Below are 14819 nucleotides of genomic sequence, written 5' to 3' on the forward strand. Positions count from 1 at the left end.
TCTCTGGTTTCAGGTTCCTGGGCACCCAGATGGTCGACAACCGCTCATGGACTACGAACAGCATGAAGAATGTCCAGCATGGCAACTCTACTTGCCATCCTGAAGATCCTCAGAAGGAACAACGTGACTGAGAAATGTACTTCTAACACTGCTCCATGAAGCCGAGCTACTGTATCTCTGTGCGGTTCTCCAGCTGATCCTCTTCGGACAGGAGCGCACCCTAGAGAGTCATTTCCTCCGCCCCAAAAAAAGAACGCCTGTCCACGTTCCTCCCGTGAGGACATTTAGAACTCCCGCTGTCTCAGCAGAGCCGTCAAAATCCCACCTGGGACAGGACTTGTTTGACCTGCTGCCCTCTGGAAGGTGCTACAGGTCCATTAAATCTAGAACAAAGTTTTTACCCAAGAGCCATTATTTCACTGAACTCTGTTCAGCCTTCAACTCTGTGTTGTTTATAATTGATTGCACTTCTAGAACACAGAATGTGCAATATTCTCAATGTACAATGCTGTAATATGCAGTATTCTTAAGATATAATAGTCTGGTGTGGAATATTGTACATTTTATTATATTTTATTTATGTTTTATTATATATTATCTATTACTGTAACTATTCTATTCTTATTTCCCTTCATTTTTCTCCTGCACTATCAAGGAAAGCCGTCGAATTTCACTGTAGTTTATGCAAAAACAATAAAGGCATTCAAATTTAAAAGCAAAATGTTATCTATTCAGGTAGATAGACAGACAGATAGATAGATAGTAAGAGTATATCATATATATACTCATGAACAACAGCTTGCATGCGTGCGCCCACACTGGCAGTCACCCAGAGTGTCATAGATTATGTTTAATTATCATGCAGTAAGAAAATGTTTTTATACACGCCACACAATCAAAAGTACAGCTGCTTCTGCTTAGAGGTTTAGATATCAACTCAGACAAGAGTGTTGATTAGACCACGCAGCACCGTTAGATCGTACGCTGATGGACAAACTGCCTTGATGATAATACTGGGGTCTTAATAGCCTCGTCTAACCCCTGCTGCGGCAGGGAGCTGCTGGGAGCTACAACGTGCTGCACGGTCTGCACACGCCCCTGCCAGGACCCGGGAACCCGATCGGGGGTTTGCAGTGGCATGAGCAAGCGACGAGCTCGGCTGCCAGACAGGGGGCGCGGGAGTCGTTAAAAGCGCACGACATGTCAGGAATCCTGCAGCACATGCGGAAGCCACAATCATGGCTCTTAAACAGACCACAGATACCCCAGAGGCCAGAGGAGGAGGGTGAGCAAGGCCAAGGGCTCGGCACGGAGGAATCTTCGGGGTGAACTGGGCGATGTGCGAGAGCAGTGCAGCTCATGCGGGAGGTGCTCGTGCTTCAGTACTAGACGGAGAGCCGTGAGCAGATCAAAGGCCCGGGAAGGCGCGTTGCCAAATTTCTGTAATTCCGGGGTCTGCTCGGCCCTGATAAATGGAACCACAGATGTCCCTACAACATCTCTCTGATGCCTGAGCCTGGGGGTGCAGGTATCTCCACTGCTGTCTTCACCATTCACACCAAGCCTGTGTGGTGATCCAGCAGAGCGAGAAGAAGGAAAGATGTGCTGGAGATCAGCTTCAAAAAGACTGCAGCTGAGCAAACATGATGAGATTTCTGAGGTTGTTTAGGAGTAAAGGCGTATTAAAACACACACACACACACACACATACAGTTGGACTTCCATAGCTCTAGGTCATTAGTTGGCCAATCATTTTTTGAGGGGTCAGTAATTTAACTGGTTAAGATGACGGGCTGCAGTAGGCCACCCAGGCTGGTTAGTCCTTCTCCCACTGCAACATTACAGCAAATTATTATTTGAATACTTGGACTGCTTTGTACTGAAGAGAGCTGGGAGATCCCCCAAACCACTCTGTGTGTGTGTGTGTGTGTGTGTGTGAGTGTGTGAGTGTCACTGTGCCTCAAAAAAGGCTCAAAAGGAAGATAAGAAAAAAGATATGAGAGAGAAGAAAGAGGGATGAGCACAAAGGGAAGAAGATGGCTGCTGGATTGGCATGAACACAGTTGTCCCAGCACTGACACCGTAACAAATTAGAAAGAGAAAGACGGCGAGATACAAAGAGTAAAAGACGGGGGGGGGAGGGGGAGAGAGAGAGAGAGAGAGAGAGAGAGAGAGAGAGAGGGGGGGGGGAGAGAGAGAGAGAGAGAGAGAGAGGGAGAGAGAGAGAGAGAGAGAGAGAGGGTGGGGAGAGAGAGAGAGAGAGAGAGAGAGAGAGAGAGAGAGAGAGAGAGGGTGGGGAGAGAGAGAGAAAGAGAGGGTGGGGAGAGAGGGAGAGAGAGAGAGAGAGGGTGGGGAGAGAGGGAGAGAGAGAGAGAGAGAGAGAGAGGGTGGGGAGAGAGAGAGAGAGGGTGGGGAGAGGGAGAGAGAGAGAGAGAGAGAGAGAGAGAGGGTGGGGAGAGGGAGAGAGAGAGAGAAGTCAGCAGAGTCTTCAAGAGGGTCTCACTGAGCGCCTGCCCTACAGATGCCTGATGCAGCCGGGCCAAGTCCAATCTGCCCACACACGCACACACGGTGTGCAGAACGTGCCACCCGAGGGTGAGATCTGAGCAGAGGGAGCTGAGCACTCAAATGCACATTTGTCAGAATCATGTGCTGGAGGAGGGCCACTGCCCTGACCAATCAGTGGACGCCGGCTCACGGCATAGCAGGAAAAAGCAGCTTGGGTTCAGAAAGAACTCCATCAATGACAAGAGTAAGACTGATGGACCCACTTCACTCATTGCCTCACGCATCTAAATTATTATTACATGACTCATCACCCTTATTGAAGATTAATGCAGTACACCCATATTGACCGTAACATCAGCCAATAGACGCCTCCGAACCGTTTGTAAACAATTCCTGATGGCCTTAGTGGAAAAAAAATGACTGAACACTCTACGAGTGCTTACATCATCAGGGGAGAACATCTCGAAGCCCAGAACAACAGCCGAGCCTCCGCCCGGTCCGAATGTCCCAAACAGAGCGAGTAATCCAGCGCTCAGAGGCAGAGGGCAGTGACCGCGGGCCTACGGAAGAGCAGCGTAAACGGGAACACACGGGGCATGTGTGTGGAGGCGCTGAGCAGGGGAAGAAGCACAGCATCATTACCCTGTCTCTGCGGGCACAACGGCTGTCTCTCCTGACAGTTCAATTATTGAACGACGAGGCTCCGAGCCGCCTATTCTTCACGACGTCTTAACGCGGGACACTTCGTTATTTCAGGCACGGCACCGTTTTGCTTTGTGTGGTTTCTTGGTACGCTGAATATTTCATGACTGTTATCATTTAAAGAGAGAGAGAGAGAGAGAGAGAGAGAGAGAGAGAGAAGGGTGAAATCTGTACATTTGTAGCTAGGGCGTCAAGCACAGGTTAAACGCTAGCCTCCAGACATTTCCCACTCACTCATTTACTGATCTCTGTAGTAAAGGTGCATTTAATCTGAGATCCCTCAGCTAGTTACTCATGGCCTCTTTGTTCTGTCGTTTTCTGAAGCGCGGGATCGTAAACAAGCGGAGCCACTGCACATGCTTTGCCGACGTGAAGCCCCGCCCCATTCTCTCCACGGCACACGGCCACTGCGTCTGCGTTGCCGGTGCTCAGCTGTGACCAAGGCTGCAGAAATGGCTCATTCGTTTAGCCAGTTTACTTCTCATTAGCAGGCAGGCAGCACAACTCCACTTTGCATGCTGCCATCATCTGCTGAGAGGCACAACCTTTACCTGACTGCCAACTCAATATACCGTGCAAATCAACCTCCAGACTAAACAGCACTGCAGTGAGTTAAAACACCCACCCACACACACACACACAACCAACATGCACTTCATCAGGAGCTTGTTGGACATATACTGTTGTTAGATGCTGCACTGTCTAAGTGTCTGGGTCAGCAACATGCCACCAGCTCACTGCCAGTGACAGATGTACGTTTAATTAGTGTACCTGTGCGGTGGAGGTCAGGGAGCGTGCGTTGCACGGCACAGGCTCAAGGCCAGCCGACGGCAGGACATATTAATGCTATTAAAATTAATAACTGAGGCTTTAAACAATGTGTGCCGATGTCATTTGGCCCATCATCTGGCTGCTGGACAGCAATTCCTGAAGTGAATAAATATGCTGAAATAAAGGGTCAAAGGTCAGACTTAGCCCATTCCGTCCTGAACAGTGGAAGGAAACAGTTGTTTCTGGAATGGGGTGAATGAATAGATTACAGGCACTTTTCAGGTTTTCAGGGAATTGTATACTTACCAAGGAAGTGAATGTTTAAAGCATTGAAAATAAGAGAAAAAATAAAATACATAAACAAATGCCCTGCATCAGCTTCACTGCAATACACTGCAGTTTCCTGCCGAGGGCTTGACACTGAGGTAGCTTTCAATGACAACAACAAATGTGCTTAAAATAATTCTAGGCTTGTGAAGGCTTATCTAGTTTGTGTTTTTGTAATTATAAAATATTATATATTTATGAATATCTATTATATATAAAATAAGTATCAAATAAGTATTTATTTGAGTCATTTCTATAGTTTTATTTAGTTTCTGCTTTCTAGCTTGTGTGTGTATGTGGGGAAGCAGGAGTTGTTCATTTTTGATTGTAGCTTTTTCAGTAATCTTTCTACTCCTCATTTCTGCCACAAAGCTCCACCATAATTCAAGCCAACAGTCTAAGCAGTCATTTCAAATCTGTGAGCAGTACTTAGGATAAGAAGATTAAAAGACACATGACTTCATCTCAGCTTTCTTGAATTCAGGAACCATTTCTGGATCCACAGGATTTCACTGTGTAACTATAAATACGACATCTAAATGTTTCCGCCACATGAGAAAAAGCCAAAATAACAAATCTCATTTTAATGTATAGTTATTTGATTTTCTAGGCAAAAAATAGCTTATTGGTATTTATGATATACTTCCCTTTTCCAAAATCAGGTAACATTTCCAGCATGCTTGGAGACCTCAAAATATTATCGACAAGGAAGAGAAGCAACTCAGCATTCATCATTTATGACTAGGACACAGTAAAGACACTAAGCTACTTTTGTCCACAAGGGGGTGCTATTGTAACTTCCCCTGCTTGGACACAACAGAACAACTTAATGCAGTTGATCCTTGAGATTATAACTTTTTGACACGCAATATCAATTTGTTTTCCCAGTCATACCCTACAGCATCTCTTTCCCCAATGTTTGTAATTCAAAACTTTTTTTATTTATTTATTTTTTACAGAAAGATAAGATCTTTTCCGGGATCTGCACTGACTTCAACGCCTGAAGGCACATGCGTCACGCTGTGCCACTGAAGGTGGCCGTTGCTACTCTGAATAGTTCCCCCTTGTTAGGCACAGGTTCAAGCCTGGAGTCCACACCAAGGAGCTGAGTGTGTGGCCAGAATGGTGTGCAAGTCCGTAAGCAGAGTTTCATGGAAGCCAGAATGAGTCCCGACATGTCAGACTTCAGCCCTCACGCATATATGGATACAGTATTTCTGCTGCGCGTGTGTGTGCGTGTGCGTGGGCGGGTGTGCCTGTGTGACGAAAGAGCAGAAGAGAGAGAGAGAGAGAGAGAGATATGAAAAAAAGATCTTTGCGTGCTCGCCGATAGACCTGTGATTTAAAGTGCCACCACAAATTATATGCCTGCATAAAATGTGACATCACAGTGGCCCTAACGTAATTTAATGCTGCTGTAATTTCACTCTTTTATCTTGATCTGCTGGCATCTGAATTATACACCGGGCTTTGGTTTGTGCAGGAAAACTGGGGCGGCAGTTCAGTTTGAAATCCTGCGGCGACCTTTGGATTACAGTCAATCAAAGGTGCGCTGAAAGAGCTTGTATGGGCAAAGCTCAATCTCACATTACCCTGCACAAGAACTAACAGAGGGGACGCAAATAAATGAAGCCACGCGGAGGCGCGTCGCCGAAATCTGAGTCTCACCGGCAGAAAGGCAGAGGCAGCAGGAACATCCCTGCAAACCATGTCACATGTTACATCCCTGCAAAAAAAATTACTGAACAGGCCTCACCTGTCCCAGTTTCATCACAGTCAAACACACCAGTGCGTGCGCGCACACACACACACACACACACACACACACACACACACACACACAAAACCTGTTTTCAGACAGCCATCTGCAAACACCTAGACATGGTCAGATGAAATAGTGGAGCATACGTTTGTAATGACACCCTGGAGAGATAATAACAGGCGCAGAGTCCAAAAGCCCCCGGAACGACCCGGGCTTGTTCTGGTGAGTAGGTGAAGCCAAGCTGTGGGACTTTAATTACTGGGCTGTCTCTCTGGTGGAAAAGCACCTCGCCTATGTCCAGACCTGTACGCCAACATGGTGTCCCCCCAAGCCTAACTGCACCCAGGCGTCACGAAACCACTTTGAGCTTTCCATCGCCGGTGTCTGAACGGCTGAGCGTGGCACTGGAGCCTGACTCCAACCTCCGAGCTGCAGGAGCCGGCCGGAGCACTGGAATGACGGAGGCGTAGCCTCATCCACACCAACCCGTGGATGGAGCTAACAAAAAGGAACACGGTAACATGGCACCGCATCAAAAACAACCGATGCCTGAGACCCATGTGTCGTCCTGACTTAATCTCAGTGAGCTCAATCGCAGTAGGCCAGTACAGGCTAAATATGACATGAGAGAACCAAGAAACGTGCGCTGATGTGTACATGCAGATTTAGCAATGAGCCTTTTGTTAAAGCATTTACTGTGAACAGACATGTCAAGCCAAATCAGAAAGCAATCACAGTATCTGTATATATTGTGGTATTATACACAGGTATAAATCCTTTTCTTCCATTGGTAGATTTAGAAATTGAGGAAGAAATTGATTGAAGTAACAGTAAGCACAGTATGTGTGTGTGTGTGTGTGTGTGTGTGTGTGTATTCAGTCAAGATCACAGGGATAGACTCAGGAAAAGGTAATAACTCCAGCAGGGCTAAGATATCTAAAGAAACCTACATCCTGGCTGTAATTCATAGAATATATATACACCTTTGCACCTACATAGCACTTCTAAACTCACATGCAGACATGGGCATACCTGCCAGTGTTATAATCCCTGCGTGCACAGGTAACATTATGTGTGCACCACACACACACCACCTGCCGGATATTTCATTGCTACAAGGTGCCCATATCTATTACAGTAAATGCCTTGATTGTCTTTGTGCCACTGCACAGCTGCTGGAGAAAGGCCACAGATCCGAACCCGCGCCGGAGCGCCGCGAACGTGCGCCTCCGATCGCTAACCTCATTCCTCTCCCTCTCCGCCTCCCTCCGCATGCCCCACTCAAAAACCAGCCTGGACTTTTCCAGCCCCACTGTTCCTTCTTTTTGTTTTTAAACGCTCTGTGATTGGCTGCGAGATGATCTGCCCTTCGCCACTGCATGTTCCTGGCTGTGGGGCTTCCACACTGCTGCAGGACTCATAGACGGAGCTGAGAAGCTCGGGAAGCGTCTGCTGCCCGTGTGAAGAGCCCAGGAATCGCAGGAACACGCCGGGGTGCAGAAGAAGGGAGAGGCCTGGAAACACTGAAGCCTTGTGGCTGCTGAGCTACTGCTCTCTACACTCACAGCCCCATCCACTCTTAAAGGTGGAGGATTTGTCATTTACCCACCCTTCTCAAACAACTCGTGGATCAGCGGGGCTCTCTGCTGTCCTTCGACCATCCCTACTTGCTCAAGGCCTTTTGCAGGTCCGCGATCAGTCACGGCCGAACCTTCTCGTTCCATCCGTACGCAAAAGACACAGAAACATTCCACCATTGACTGGCGCACCAGAACAGAGCCACCCCCTCTCTGCCTTTCTCCACCTGTCCTGAGATATCCGCCTGCAGGCAATCCACCCCCCCCCCCCTTTGACTTCTAAAAGTCAGGAGTGCACGCCCAGACAAAACAATAGGCAACCTTTCTTTCCCACCCGCCTTCTCAAAGCTGCCTGCCCTCAGGTATGAAATCCTATCACTCAGCGCGGATGGCTGGATTAACCCAAATTCATTGGAGAGGGAAGGATCTGGCTCCATGAGATTCCGCCACAGATAGTGGTTAGGGCCACAGGGAAAACAATCCCCCTAACTCATTTTGTAAGCAGTTCACCGAAACGTCTGCATTCGATAGTGTGTGTCCCTGTGAGGAAAGAGAAAATAAACTGCAAAGCAAGCAAAGTCACTGGGTTGTTTGCCCATATCTGACAAGTTTATATACCTACAGTGGCTGTGTGTCTTTTATTAATATGTAGCTGCTTGACAAATGAGCCCACTGCACAAGATGACTCTGTCTGTGTGTGTGTGTGTGTGTGTGTGTGTGTGTGTGTGTGTATGTGTGTGTGTGTGTGTGTGCGCATGCGTGTATGTGTGTGTGAGTGTGTGTGTCGTTAGCTCGGGTCCAATCTCCCTAAGTGCACTGGGCCACTTGTCCTTGGTATATGACCACAAATGACAGAAGCAGTTTTATAAATAGAGAATCTTGGAGAGAAGAGGATATCATGTTCTCCTTTTGTGCAGATAAGCATCATGCAATTTGCTAAGCAGAATTATAAAAAACAACGATTATCTGAACATTGAATTGTCAGCAGAACAGTAAAAGAAAATGCTGCACACTGTGAGAGACAACTTTAGTCTCCCTCCCACTGACATGAGCGCAAAGAGAAGAAGAGAGATAAAGGTTAAGTAATTCTTTAGCATCTCACTCTGCCTGCTTATAAAACATTTGAACATTTGTTATAGGGATTTAGCATTCATCAGAGAAACAGAGAGAGAGTGAGAGGAGACACAAAGCAAGGGCGTGTGTGAGCTCGACCAGCCTATAAAACCCGTCCTCTTTTGAAGGACTCGGAGCAGAGAGGACAGGTTGACCTGCCTGCCTCACACATGCTGGCCCTGCACAGGCTGCCCGCCGCCTAGACGCACAGCACACGTGAGCCACGGCTCTGCCCGTCACCTCCATTAGGACCCTGCTCATAACAGCAGTGAGAGGACGCTCTATAAATAACCCCGCCGTGCCGCTCCCTAAAGACACGGACCTGCCGCCCTCGAGGGTGCTGTTCTGTTCTGACCTTGGCTCTACATGCTCTCTCCTTCTCCTCCGCACATGTGCGCCAACCATGCACACGCAGGAGCGCGCAGCAGAGGCGAACCACGGCAGCGCACGCGCTGCGCTTACAAACGCACGCTGTCACACTCTTACATAAGCCATGCTGTTGGCCCTGCGCTCTGCAGGAAAGAGGTGGTCAGGCTGGGGTTTGGAGGGAGGGGGGGGGGGTCACTCTGTCTCTATCTGTCCCCTCCCCAAGGGACAGAGTGTTGAGCTAGTGTCTGTACCCTCCCTTTGTTAACTGCTCCCTTTAGCTTACATTCAGACCCCTTGCACACGTATTTCCCCTCTGCTTTCTCCTCTCCACCTCTCTCCTCCTCCTCTCCTCTCCTCCTTTCTCGTTCTTTCGCCTTCTGCTTCCATCTCAACTCCTCTTTTAGCACTTTAAAAAAGCAGGGGTGGAGGGGAGTTTGACTGAGGTAGTGGGTGAATGTGTGTGTGTGTGTGTGTGTGTGTGTGTGTGTGTGAGGGTCCGGGGGGTGTAGGTGGGATGTCTTTCTCCATTCCTCTCCAGTAAGAAAAGCCTCCTGTGGTGAGTAATCTTTTGTGTGTTGTTATGGTGTGCTGTGGACTGCTATACAACAATGCACAAGAAAAAACAATATATGCACACACATGCACACACATATACACACACACACACACCAACTACAGAGCAGGCAGGCTAAACTATCCATCAGAGAGGTTATGTATGGTGTGAACCAAGACGAGATTACTGCAGTTACAAAGCCTGAACCCAGTGGAGCACAGCAGACCCAGTGAACCAGACGCCTCTCCTGATGAATAGTGTGTGCTTGTAGCCACCACTACTAGCTTCACACAGACACACACACACACACACACACACACACACACACACACACACACACAGACACACACACACACACACACCTGGCTCTCTGCGTCAGCTCTGCAGCACTGCTCACATCCTGCCTGTGTATCTGGAGCGATTTTCTCACTCTCGCTCTTTGTGTTCAGACTCTCTCACTTCCTCCTTCCTGCGTAAATGAACCCCCCCACCCCTGTCTCTCTCTCTATCTCTCTCTCTCTCTCTCCCTCTCTCTCTCTCTCTCCCTCTCTCTCTCTCCCTCTCTCTCTCTCTCTCCCTCCCTCTCTCTCTCTCTCTCTCCCCCCTTTTGTCCCTTTATTTCTCTTTCCCTCTCTCTCTCTCCGTAGTAAATGATGACTGAGCAAACAGCGCTCTAGAGGAGAGCTGCAGAAGTCGCGGTTATAGTGCGTCCACGTGCCGTGCATCCCAAATCAGCTGCCTCGCCTCCTTCTGCCTCCATCTCTCCCTCTTCCTCCTGATAATGGAGTTATGATCCATGGCCGTGTTCATCTACGTCCGAGCATCTGCATCCAGCGGGGGCCTCCGTGATCGGGATCGGAGGTCACGATCCCGGGACGAGCCAACAAGACTCCCCCAGCACTGAAAAATCCAACTGGATTCTCCCGGGCCAGGACTTGCCCAGCCTGCACAATCTGGAGTGAGTTCTCCCCCAGGCTCAGTGTGTACCTGCACATACCTTTCCAACAGTAAATCGCCTCAATTAGAGACACGGAGAAGACGCCATCCAGAAGACATCTGGGGATTGGGGTGGGCTGCTGCAGTAGCGGTTAAAGTCATAGTTTAGGACGAGTCCATGTGACACTTTGGCTATTGTTGCCTTGCTAACTGGGAAAATGAAGAGGAATGAGATGGTAGGAGAGCACCTATTCACCAGTTCCCCTGAACGCACAAAGCCTGCTGGTGCAGTTCCAGCATTTCCAGTCGTTAGTGGTCTTTTCCTTGTGCTCTCTCGGATGTTCTTGCTCCAGTCCTTGATGGGAGATTAACAGGTGATGACTGAAGGGGTCTTCCCACTATGCCAAACGCAGCGAACAGAGAACAAGCTGCCACCCCCTTTCCCTCTCTCTCTCTCCCTCTCCCTCTCTCCCTCTCTCCCTCTCCCTCTCTCTCTCTCACTCTCTCTCTCCCCCTCTCTCTCTCCCTCTCTCTCTCTCTCTCTCTCCCCCTCCCTCTCTCGCTCTCTCACTCCCTCTCTCTCTCTCCCTCTCCCTCCCTCTCTCTCCCTCTCTCTCTCTCCCTCTCCCTCTCTCTCTCTCGCTCTCCCTCTCTCCCTCTCTCCCTCTCCCTCTCCCTCTCTCGCTCTCTCTCCTCAGCCAACTGTGAAATCAATGACTCCTTACGATTCGTGTGGATTAAAGGAGGAGACCCACAAATTTACTCACTTAAGACGACGATTTTAAATCGCACATATTCACCATCAGTCCTTCTCTTCCTAATCATCTCTCATTTTATCGTCTTCCGGGGGCCCTTCCGTGCAGAACCCCTTCCGGGACAGCCTTTGCTGATCGGGAAAACAATCAGAAATAGCTGCTATGATTCTCTGCAGCCTGCAGTGAAGGACATGGAGGTCACAGGCACTGAAGCATCAGGACACCATCGTCCTCCTCACAGACAGCTGATGCCTGCTCCTGCTTGTTGCTATGTGCCGCCCATTAAATTGATCCAACTGTGTGATTGGTGCTGCGTGGCACAAAAGCCAGAGGGGACGTTATTCGTCACAGCGTTGCTCCGTCACAACACCACGGCACTAGTGCACACCCTGCCTAGACAGCTTATTTAAACGCTTGTGTGTTTGCAATAAGAACAAAGCTCTATCAGTGTTAATATCTCTTAGAAAGCCCCTGAATTTAAATCAATGAGCATGTCTAAGGGGCCAGTTTATCTGCTACAATTATCCTTTAAGTAAATATGCTTCTCAGTCCAGGAGGGGCCAACTAGAGATCTGTCAGAGTGTCTAACGCAATGAATATCAATGCGCATCTCTGGCTACCAGTGACATATGTGGGCAGCTGATGTCCACTGATCCAGAAGGATGCTGGACTGCATCTTCTAAGCCTGTGACTAGAAGCAGCTCTCTCCCCCACCTCCGCAACTATTTCTCTCTCTCTCTCTCTCTCTCTCTCTCTCATATGCACCCTCATCTCCCTCTATCCCAATGCTATTTTGAGATGTTTCTCTGCAGCAAGGAAAGAAAAAAACCCCAAACCCAAACCAAACCTGCAGGTCTTATATGATGCACATCTTGGCAGTCTGCATGACTGGGCAGGTTGCTCGGCTGAACCGCAGCGCGAACTTGCCGGTGAGTCACCGGAACACGCGACGCTCCGGGAAAAAAGGCAGACAGGCCGCACGTTCGCTTGCTCAGCGATGGAATGAGATGCGTGGATGTCACCAGGACAGATGTGACACTTTGGGAAAAGGGATTTCAAGTCATAACACCCCCCTTTTCAGCTTGAGCTCTCCATTCATCAGACCTTCTTCTGCTTCTCTGCTCTTCTTCCTCCTCCTCCTCCTCTCTCGCGCTCCCCCCCGGCCTCTACCATACCTCTACCCACGTATGTGACTGCGGCAGTACCGGGCAAGTCAGTTGGAAAATCCACTGATTGTTTCTGACAGAAATAGAAGGGGGGGGGGGGATAGAGAGAGAAAGAGAGAGAGAGAGAGAGAGAAATCTGAAAAGAAAAAGAGATCGAGAAGGGGATGATACATCAATAGTAGTAAAAAAAGGGAAAGAAAGAGAGGAGGCAGTTTGAGAGGTCATTGTCTCCGCGAGCTGAAGGTGTGGGAGGGGTGAGAAACATCTGTGCACACTGCTCTGATGATGAGATCCGATGGAAATCTCCCAGAGTGAATGAGCACCTCATTAAACACCCAATCTATGGAGCACGTCCTCTCCCTCTACCGCGGCCGCTGCACCAGACCCCGCCCACCGCCCTGCCCCTAAGCATACACTCTCCTCCCTGCATCCGTGGTGCCCCAACACAGCCTCGTGCAGGCAGTCGCTCGGGGGCGGCAGGGGATTAAAGCGCCATCAGAGAGCAGACACCAAGAGCTCAAGCAGGCTTCCTGCGTTCGGTGCTGAGAGGCCGAGCGACATGCTCATGTCGAAATGCGTCGTTCCGCGCTCCTGCAGACTGCTGGGTGGGGTGTTTGCTTTCTGGTTCTCTCTGTCAGTACCTCTGTCTGCGGCGCAGCAGCGTGAGGTGCTCCGTGCTGGGAAGGTCACGGCCCCCCCCGTGGCTATGCATTACGCTGCCATGCAAACACAGGCAGAATTGGATAGCGCCCTTGAAGGTCTGTCTGAAATGGTCCACCTCCACGCCAGGTGCCATGGAATCGCAACCCGGCAGCATATTCGGGGTCAACTGCATGGGGCAGCATGCAGAAAAGTCAGAGAAATGGAGTTCGCTTGTTTTTCATTACTGAGAGAAATCGGAAATGCAATCCTCGAGGACTTGCCGGGAAAACGGGCAGCCACTCAGGCACCCAAAACTTTGCAGATGAACTAGATACATAGCAACTCGGAGCCGGAATGGAGACTCAGAGACACCGGCAGCACTGCACAAAGGGGCCGGATGACTCATTCCAATCGGAACCCATTCAGGGTTGATAGTTTCTCCTGCTCCTTCTCAGGCCAATATCAAAGCACCAGCTCGGTGCTGCGCTAACACACACACACACACACACACACACACACACACACACACACACACACACGTCACGCGGGCGTTCATCCACCCCTGCCCCTCACACTCCACTCACACTCGTCGCCTTTCATCTCCAGGCTAAGAACAAGGGCCATTTTGGCCTCTAGGGGGATTTTGGGGATTATATAAATGATTCCTGAGGGTATCACAGTGGCTCTGCAGAAGAGCCGGATGAGCTGAGCCGTGGGGAGTGCTTATGGCAGACTAGGGGGCAGTAGAGAGCCGGTTTCACTCAGGTTTCACAAAGTGTCCAGAGCCTGCTGTGACCTTAGTTTGTTCTGTCTTGGGTCAATGTGCCTACTGGGCAGCTGACGCACCGTGAGGCATCACAGACGTGTGTTTGTGTGTGTGTTTGTTTCTGTTGTGGGAGGGAGGTGTGTATACATGTTAGTTGAGTGTGGGTGTGATGTGCCTGTGTTTGTTGGTGTGTAAGAATGTATATTATAGTAACTTTGTTTTAATGTGTTATGTGTTTGTGAATGTGTGTGTGGGGGGTTGGGGTGGACGCGTGTGTGTTTGTTCATGCGCGCATGTGTGTGTGTGTGTGTGTGTGTGTGTGTGTGTGCACGTGTTTGGCGGTGTGCGGTGTGCTCTCCCATAACTATCCCTCCAACGAAGATGAGTGCTGGGAGTATTTGGGGCGCAGTACCAGATCACCACTACTGCTCAGGACAGACGCACAGAAACAAGGCAGGACACCCAACTGCCATGAGGACTGAATTGTACAGAGCTGAAGCCTCTACATTTGCAGTTGCTGACATTTACGAAACATCATATACAGAACATTCTGTTCTTTTCGAAAAACAAAATGCAACACGCCTCCTTTCATAGTAAACAGTTTTCTAGCTACTTCTGAAGACTGTTGTGGAACACATGGCTAGTGGACTCTCTGACTAACATGTTCTCTCTGACTGCTGCATGTGTGTCTTCTCTCTAGCGCTGCGCCCCTCTTCTGTTTGCTAAGCTAATTTTATGGAAATTTCATTTTAAAGGGGTTGTTTTTTGTTTTTGTTTTTGTTTTGTTTTGTTTTTTTTGGGGGGGGGGGGGGGTTGTTGTTGTTGTTCCATTTTTGTTCCCTAACCATGCGCTTTGTTCATAGTGGACTTCC

The 14819-nt window shown here is 49.2% G+C and overlaps 1 protein-coding gene and 1 long non-coding RNA gene across 6 annotated transcripts in view; one reads left to right on the plus strand and one right to left on the minus strand.

Moving 5' to 3' along the window:
* The window catches only part of znf385a (zinc finger protein 385A), a 59672-nt gene that overhangs the window by 26584 nt on the left and 18269 nt on the right, over positions 1-14819 (minus strand). The window lies entirely within an intron of this gene.
* The window catches only part of LOC113589189, a 5355-nt gene continuing 117 nt past the window's right edge, over positions 9582-14819 (plus strand). Inside the window, exons 1-2 of the long non-coding RNA XR_003411934.2 lie at positions 9582-9685; positions 10330-10640. This is a non-coding gene — a long non-coding RNA (uncharacterized LOC113589189). The remainder of the gene's footprint in view (positions 9686-10329; positions 10641-14819) is intronic.

This window comes from Electrophorus electricus, chromosome 24, assembly GCF_013358815.1.
Source record: "Electrophorus electricus isolate fEleEle1 chromosome 24, fEleEle1.pri, whole genome shotgun sequence".
NCBI classification, from domain to species: Eukaryota; Metazoa; Chordata; class Actinopteri; order Gymnotiformes; family Gymnotidae; genus Electrophorus; species Electrophorus electricus.